This window comes from Gekko japonicus, unplaced genomic scaffold, assembly GCF_001447785.1.
Source record: "Gekko japonicus isolate JY-2015 unplaced genomic scaffold, Gekko_japonicus_V1.1 scaffold98, whole genome shotgun sequence".
Taxonomy (NCBI): domain Eukaryota; kingdom Metazoa; phylum Chordata; class Lepidosauria; order Squamata; family Gekkonidae; genus Gekko; species Gekko japonicus.
In genome coordinates, this window is record NW_015164668.1 from 931,927 (window position 1) to 937,926 (window position 6,000).

General features: G+C 49.3%; 1 protein-coding gene across 5 annotated transcripts in view; it reads right to left on the minus strand.

The window, feature by feature from the left end:
- LOC107108665 (coiled-coil domain-containing protein 50-like) overlaps positions 1 to 1,133 on the minus strand; it is a 52,320-nt gene extending 51,187 nt beyond the window's left edge. For 3 of the 5 annotated variants that reach the window (XR_001482448.1, XM_015409149.1, XM_015409146.1), the window contains exon 1: positions 683 to 950. The gene's annotated coding sequence lies outside the window, so the exon portion shown is untranslated. Of the gene's footprint in view, positions 1 to 456; positions 518 to 682; positions 951 to 1,018 lie in introns of those variants that run through there. The other 2 variants (XM_015409147.1, XM_015409148.1) reach the window with 2 other exon arrangements.
- Positions 1,134 to 6,000: the final 4,867 nt, after the last annotated feature.

Consider the following 6,000-nt stretch of genomic DNA (forward strand, 5'->3'; position numbering starts at 1 on the left):
CCGACCTTCCTAGTCCCTCCCTCTCTGTGTGTTCACACAACAGGAGACGCACAAAAGCGTCCTGCCTGGTCCTTCCTAACTGGAGACGCCGGGGATTAAACCCGGGATCTTCTGCAATGCAAGGCGAAGAGTCTCTTCTCCCCCTGAGCCACAGCCCCTCCCCAAAAGCTGGCCGCCTTCCACACCCTGCCTCAGTCCTCCCAACCCAGCCGGCCAGGGGCTCAAGGACGACGCGAGAAAAAAGGGGGGGAGACGGGGGGGGAGGGAGAGAAGAGGGGCTATTATGGCTGCTTGCGGAAAACTGCCGACACCCACCAAAGAGAGCCCGGCTGCCTGCTGCACACGAGGCTTCCATGGCGGAGAGCCCCCCCCCCAAAAAAAACCCCCAACACCTGCAAACGCATCGTTCAACAAACGCGCTGCTGGGCTTGCAAGCCGTGCCCTCCCTGAGCCTACCCCGCAGGGCTGTTGTAGGGAGGCCAAACGGCGGCCCTGCCGGACTCGAGGCGACGCCCTATGAGGACTGGGTCCCGTCATTCCAATCCTCCCGACCCGGTTTTGAAGAAGGGAGACCGCCGTCTCTGGGGCCCTCGTGAGGGAAGAAAGAGGCCACGGCGCCTCTAAGTGCGGGAGGCGGCGGCCGTTTCACCTCCAGGGAGCCGCCGCTTCCTCGGCCGCCTACCTGCTTGGCGCAGCGCTGACAGGGGGCCGGACTGGGCCTGGCTGCGGCCGCCCGCCGCTCTCTCGCCGCGGCTTCCCCTCAGTCTGTCGCCTAGAAGCCCCGACCCCGCCCGGAGGCTTCTGCTTCGCGTCGGCGTCGTCGAGCCAAGGCCGCCCCGCCGCCTTCCCATGGCACAAGAGAGCGCGGCTGGCGGCGGGGGAAGAGGCCGGGCTCGCCCAGAGGCCTCTGGCGGGGACGAGCGTGAAGCGCCCTGCCGCAGCGGCGCCGACCGTCCCTCAGCCGCCTCTGCACATGCCCGGCGGCGGGGGGGGGGAGGGGGGTTCGCCATACACCTACCCTCCCCGGCTGCCTCCCGGAAGCCAGAGGCGACCATCCCTCCAAGGCGAGGTTCTTCTCAGCAGCTGGGCGAGGAGCGGGATGAGGGGGCCCCCCTCCCTTCGCCAGGCGACCCTTTTCTTTCAGTTCCTTTCGAGCCCAGCGGCACCTTTAAGGTTTATTCAAGGTGTGCGCTTTGGTGTGCAGGCACACTTCCTCAGATACATTGCAATGGAAGCTAACAGTTCAAATATATAGGCAGAGGCCTGTCTCTACATAGGTGAACAGTGAATTAGTGGGGATGTACTAAAAGGAAGGACAGGATTGCCCATTGGAAACCATGGGAGACGCTGGAAGGCCCACTGGAAATAATTAGTGTCCAGCTTAATGAAGATGTTTTGACATATACAAAAGACTAAACAGCAATAACAAGCTACATTCGTACAGTCACCATTTGTTTGGATTTACCTGGGGGAGAAACAGTGAGGCAGTAAATATGTCAACATAGGAGATAGATGTGTAAAAGTATCCTTTGTTGGTCTTAAAGGTGCTATTGGACACAACATTTGTTCTACTACTTCAGACCAACATGGCTGCCCACCTGAATCTTTCTTTTCCTTGTGAGTCAATGGCTGCCATTCATTCCTTTGAGGGGGGATAAAGTGCGATGCTTGGCTTATGGTTGTGAGCATCCTCCTCTCACCAGGCAAGCATTTCACCCACTGAGAATCATGAGGGATGTAGTTCCATATGATGCTCAGCAAGGCACTTGTATCAGGGTTCACATACATTATTACCACAGGGATGCTTATTACAGCCCTGTAAGGTTGGCCAGTTTCATTATATCCCTGTCACACCCGGGAGGGATGATGGGGCTCAGGCTGGGAGGCTTGCTGAATTTCAGAGAGGTAGCCAGATGAGGCTGTAGCTGCTGGAGGTCATAGTCCTCCTAACGGCTTTTGTCTACTCCCATTCCAAATCTCCTGTAGTCTTGGGGTGCTGGGTGAATGGGTCACACTCTTGGCCTTTGGGGAAGAAGAACCTGAGAACAATGGTTGCCTCTGCCATAGATATAAAAAAACGGTCAGTCAAATGTCTAATACCCAATGGAACACACAGTGTTTTGGTTTTTTTAAGGATTCTGGTGAAGAACGCTGGAGAACTCAAAACTTGCAAATTTTTGTACCATTTTGGTTGATTTCAATAGAATATTACAATACTATTGTTACTATTTATTTGAATAGACTTTTCTGTAGATTGTGATTGGTTTCGGATTTTGTCTTGGATTTACACAGCCAGTACCTGGAATATCTATCTGGATTACTGCTGGCTTTTGTAATTGCCACAAGGAAAAAAGTCCTTATATTTTTGTTGCAGTAGCCTTAGAGCAAGCAAAACCCTTTTTTACAGCCTACCCCAGTTATGTGGGCATCATATCTCGGTTACACCATCTTAAGGCTGTTACCATCTGCTTTTCATGAGACCCGGCCATCTCTTCCCCCTTTTAAGAAATATGCTTAACATGCAACTGTTAACTTGCCCACTACTTTGTATATTTTTCATAGATCCTAACCAGGCGTCCACCTGCTGCTTTTGGTAAGGACAGAGATCCTTAGAGCATGGGCAGAGTACCCACTCTGAAGAATATCACTTTTTGCTTTTTTTACACTAGTAAAGCTCAGCACAGTCCCCAGCGCCACCTACAGGAATAAAAGCCTTGTTCTCCTTTCCCACCCCCCCATAAACAATTTCAATCCTAGTCCCAACAAGTCCAGTAGCACCTTAAAGTCCAATAAGATTTTCACGGTATAAACCTTCAAGAGTCAAAGCTTCCTTTGTTAGATACAAGCAAGAACAGCGATCTCTGATTCTTTTATTTCCCAGTCAGAAGGTGGGGCTCAGGATGCAGAGCTGCATTGCATTGTGATTACAGCAGAGGGGAAATGCTTGGGGGCAGTTCCAACAAAGTAGACATAATTCTAGGGTACCTTTTAAAAAAGAGGAAATAGTAGATGGAATGTGGAACTAGGGGAAGAGGGCTAATAACCCACCTGGAAGGGGAAAAACAAGTAAATTGCCTGTGCCTGTCTTTAAAAAAAAATATTCCAAGGGCAACAGCAGCTTGGAGAAAGAAATTGGTTTTCCTGTGGGAGGCTAGAGTAGGAGAAGTAAAGTAACACCTTCTGCCCTCCCTAAAACAAATTATTTATTTGCACTCAGGTGGGATCAATGAACCAGGTATTTGGTGCTTGAACTAGGAAAAACCAGAGCCTATTCTAGAACTTCAGTTTGCAAAACCCAAGCAAGGCTGTTAACTATAGGACTTTTTGAAGGTCATTAATTCAAAGAAGAGGAAGAGGAAGAGTTGGATTTATACCCCACCCTTCACTCAGAGTGGCTTACAATCGCCTTCCCTTCCACTCCCCACAACACTCCTGTGTAAGGTAGGTGGGGCTGAGAGAGCTCTGACTGAGAACTGCTCTTGAGAGAGCAGCTCTGAAAGAATTGTGACTGACCCAAGGTCACCCAGGTGGCTGCATGTGGAGGAGTGGGGAATCGCCACTCTTAACCACTATGCCAAACTAGCTCATAGGGTTGCCATAAATCAGAAGCTATTTGATGGCTCTTAACACACACACACACACACTCTAGAACTTAAGATCCTCTCATACCCTGCACCCACGCCAGCAGACAATAACCGTTAAGACACAGGTTGAGTAGACTTAAGAAAGCAGGCACTACCATCTGCAATGTGACCTTTAGGGGAAAAAAAATCACATTTCTTTGTATTGGTTCTGTGGCAGTTAAGTGTGTGTGTGAACAACTTGCATGGTTGCTCATATAGGTATGTTCATTACTCAGCGGCTTGCGTGTGTCAATGGACCTGTGGCCAGGAAAATCCATATTTCCTAAAATGCAGAAATGCTTTGCAACAGACTCCTCTCACCTGGTCAGCATCCAGTCATCATTGTGCAGGAAAATCAAGGATGCTGTTCTTTCATGTACTCCTTTTTAAGCACTGTCAGGGAAAAAGCAACTTGTAAAATTTAAAAAGATTTTGTTTGGCACAGAAGGTTATCAGTATTCACAACTGCTTGAATAAGCGATGGGTTGATGCTGACAGTTGCTATAGCAGGAGGTTTATAACAAGATACATAAAACATCAGCAGCACACCAGCCCAAAGTCAACCTGTGTCTTCTAACACTTGTGAGTCATTAACTGTCCCTGGGTCTATTCGTTTGTAAGGTACAAAGCTTTCTCTGATTCACAGCATATTTTTGCTTCCGGGAAGTATCCTTATCCGGGCCAGAACTCTGCTTTCTCCTGTGCTTCATGAATTTGGGTACGGGCTCACCACAGCTTAGGGATCTTGATGCAACCAAAGTCATTGCTGCAATGAGCTAAAAAAAATCAGAGACCTTGAGAAAGACTGTGGACCAAGAGTGGTCCCCGTCTATGTCACTGCCAAACCAGCAGCTGGCTTATGGCTGCTTGGATCTGTCTGGGGTTCAAAAACTCAGGAGTGACAACTGTATGCCACATGCAAGTTCAGACTGGAAGAGCTATAGCAATGCACCAAAGTCCTCTTCTGCTGGGTCCAGAAAGATCTCCGGGCTGGAAAAAATCTCTCATCCATTCTGCCCAAGGCCTTGCAGAACCCCTGCCAGTTGGAGAAGACCACGTTAGGCTGAATGTATCAATGTATGGCTACGAGAGTTGGACTATAAGGAAGGCCGAACACCAAAGAATAGATGTTTTTGAATTATGGTGCTGGAGAAGACACTTGAGAGTCCCTTGGACTGCAAGGAGATTGAATCAGTCAATCCTAAAAGAAATCAACCCGGACTGTTCCAGCTCAACCGGACAGCTCCAGATACTGAAGCTGAAGCTCAAATATTTTGGCCACCAAATGAGAAGGGAGCACTCCCTGGAGAAGACCCTGATGCTGGGAAAGTTTGAAGGTAAAAGAAGAAGAGGATGGCAAAGGATGAGATGGTTAGACAGTGTTATCGATACAACGAACATGAAACTAAGCATATTCTGGAGGATGATGGAAGACAGGAAGGCCTGGCGTGATGTGGTCCATGGGGTTGCGAAGAGTCGGACTCAACTGTGCGACCGAACAACAACAACATCAGTGCCATGAATAATTGACTTGGGTCAGTTTACACCAGAAAAGCCTCATGGTGGCCAGGTGATTCTATCCGATGTGTGGTGGGAGCTTCCTGTTGGGAACTTAATTTCCAGGCATTTGCAGGTCCATTTGGGTTGAGGAGCATATGATGCAGTCTCTTTTCCCCACCTCGCTTCATTTGCCAGACTTGCAGTAGGCCCAGAGAGCTGCCATTTGCCCTGTTGGGGAAACTTACATGTATCTATCTCTATAGGATAAATTTATCTTGTGGGTGAGACGGCCACCTTTTCACAAAGCAAGCAACTAACCTCTCAGGGGACAGGAATTCTGGCATCCTTTTCAGTCAGTGGTTCATGATTCCATTTATTGGATGTGTGTCCGAGGGCTGTAACGGCACCCATGCATGCAACTCAGAAAGTCCTTCCCAGCAGATCTGCTAGAATGGTTAAAATGAGTCCCTGGAGGAAGGGTAGAGTTGTTGTGTGTAGCAAAGCCCGTTTTTTGTCATGCCAGATTTGCTTCCCTTAGTGTTGAACAAAGGGGGGGGGGGGGGGGGGGGTGCTGTGATCATTAAACTCTCTGGCACCAGATGGATTGGCTTTAAGCCAGAGGAAGCCCTGCAGGGCCTGTGCCAGCCCAGCAAGGCTCCATTCGAGAGCAGGCACTACAAACTTTTATTTTGGCAGCCAGGAGTGCCCCAACATTACCTTTGAATCCCATAGTTATATGAGAAAACCAGAGTCCATGCAGAACTGATGTTGGAGCAACTTCAGCACTATGGCAAGGATGTTTGTAGGGTTATTCAATGCAGAACTGTTAGCAGTTACAGTTCTGGTGTCCTGGCGCAGGCCAGGCTCCCTGTGTGCA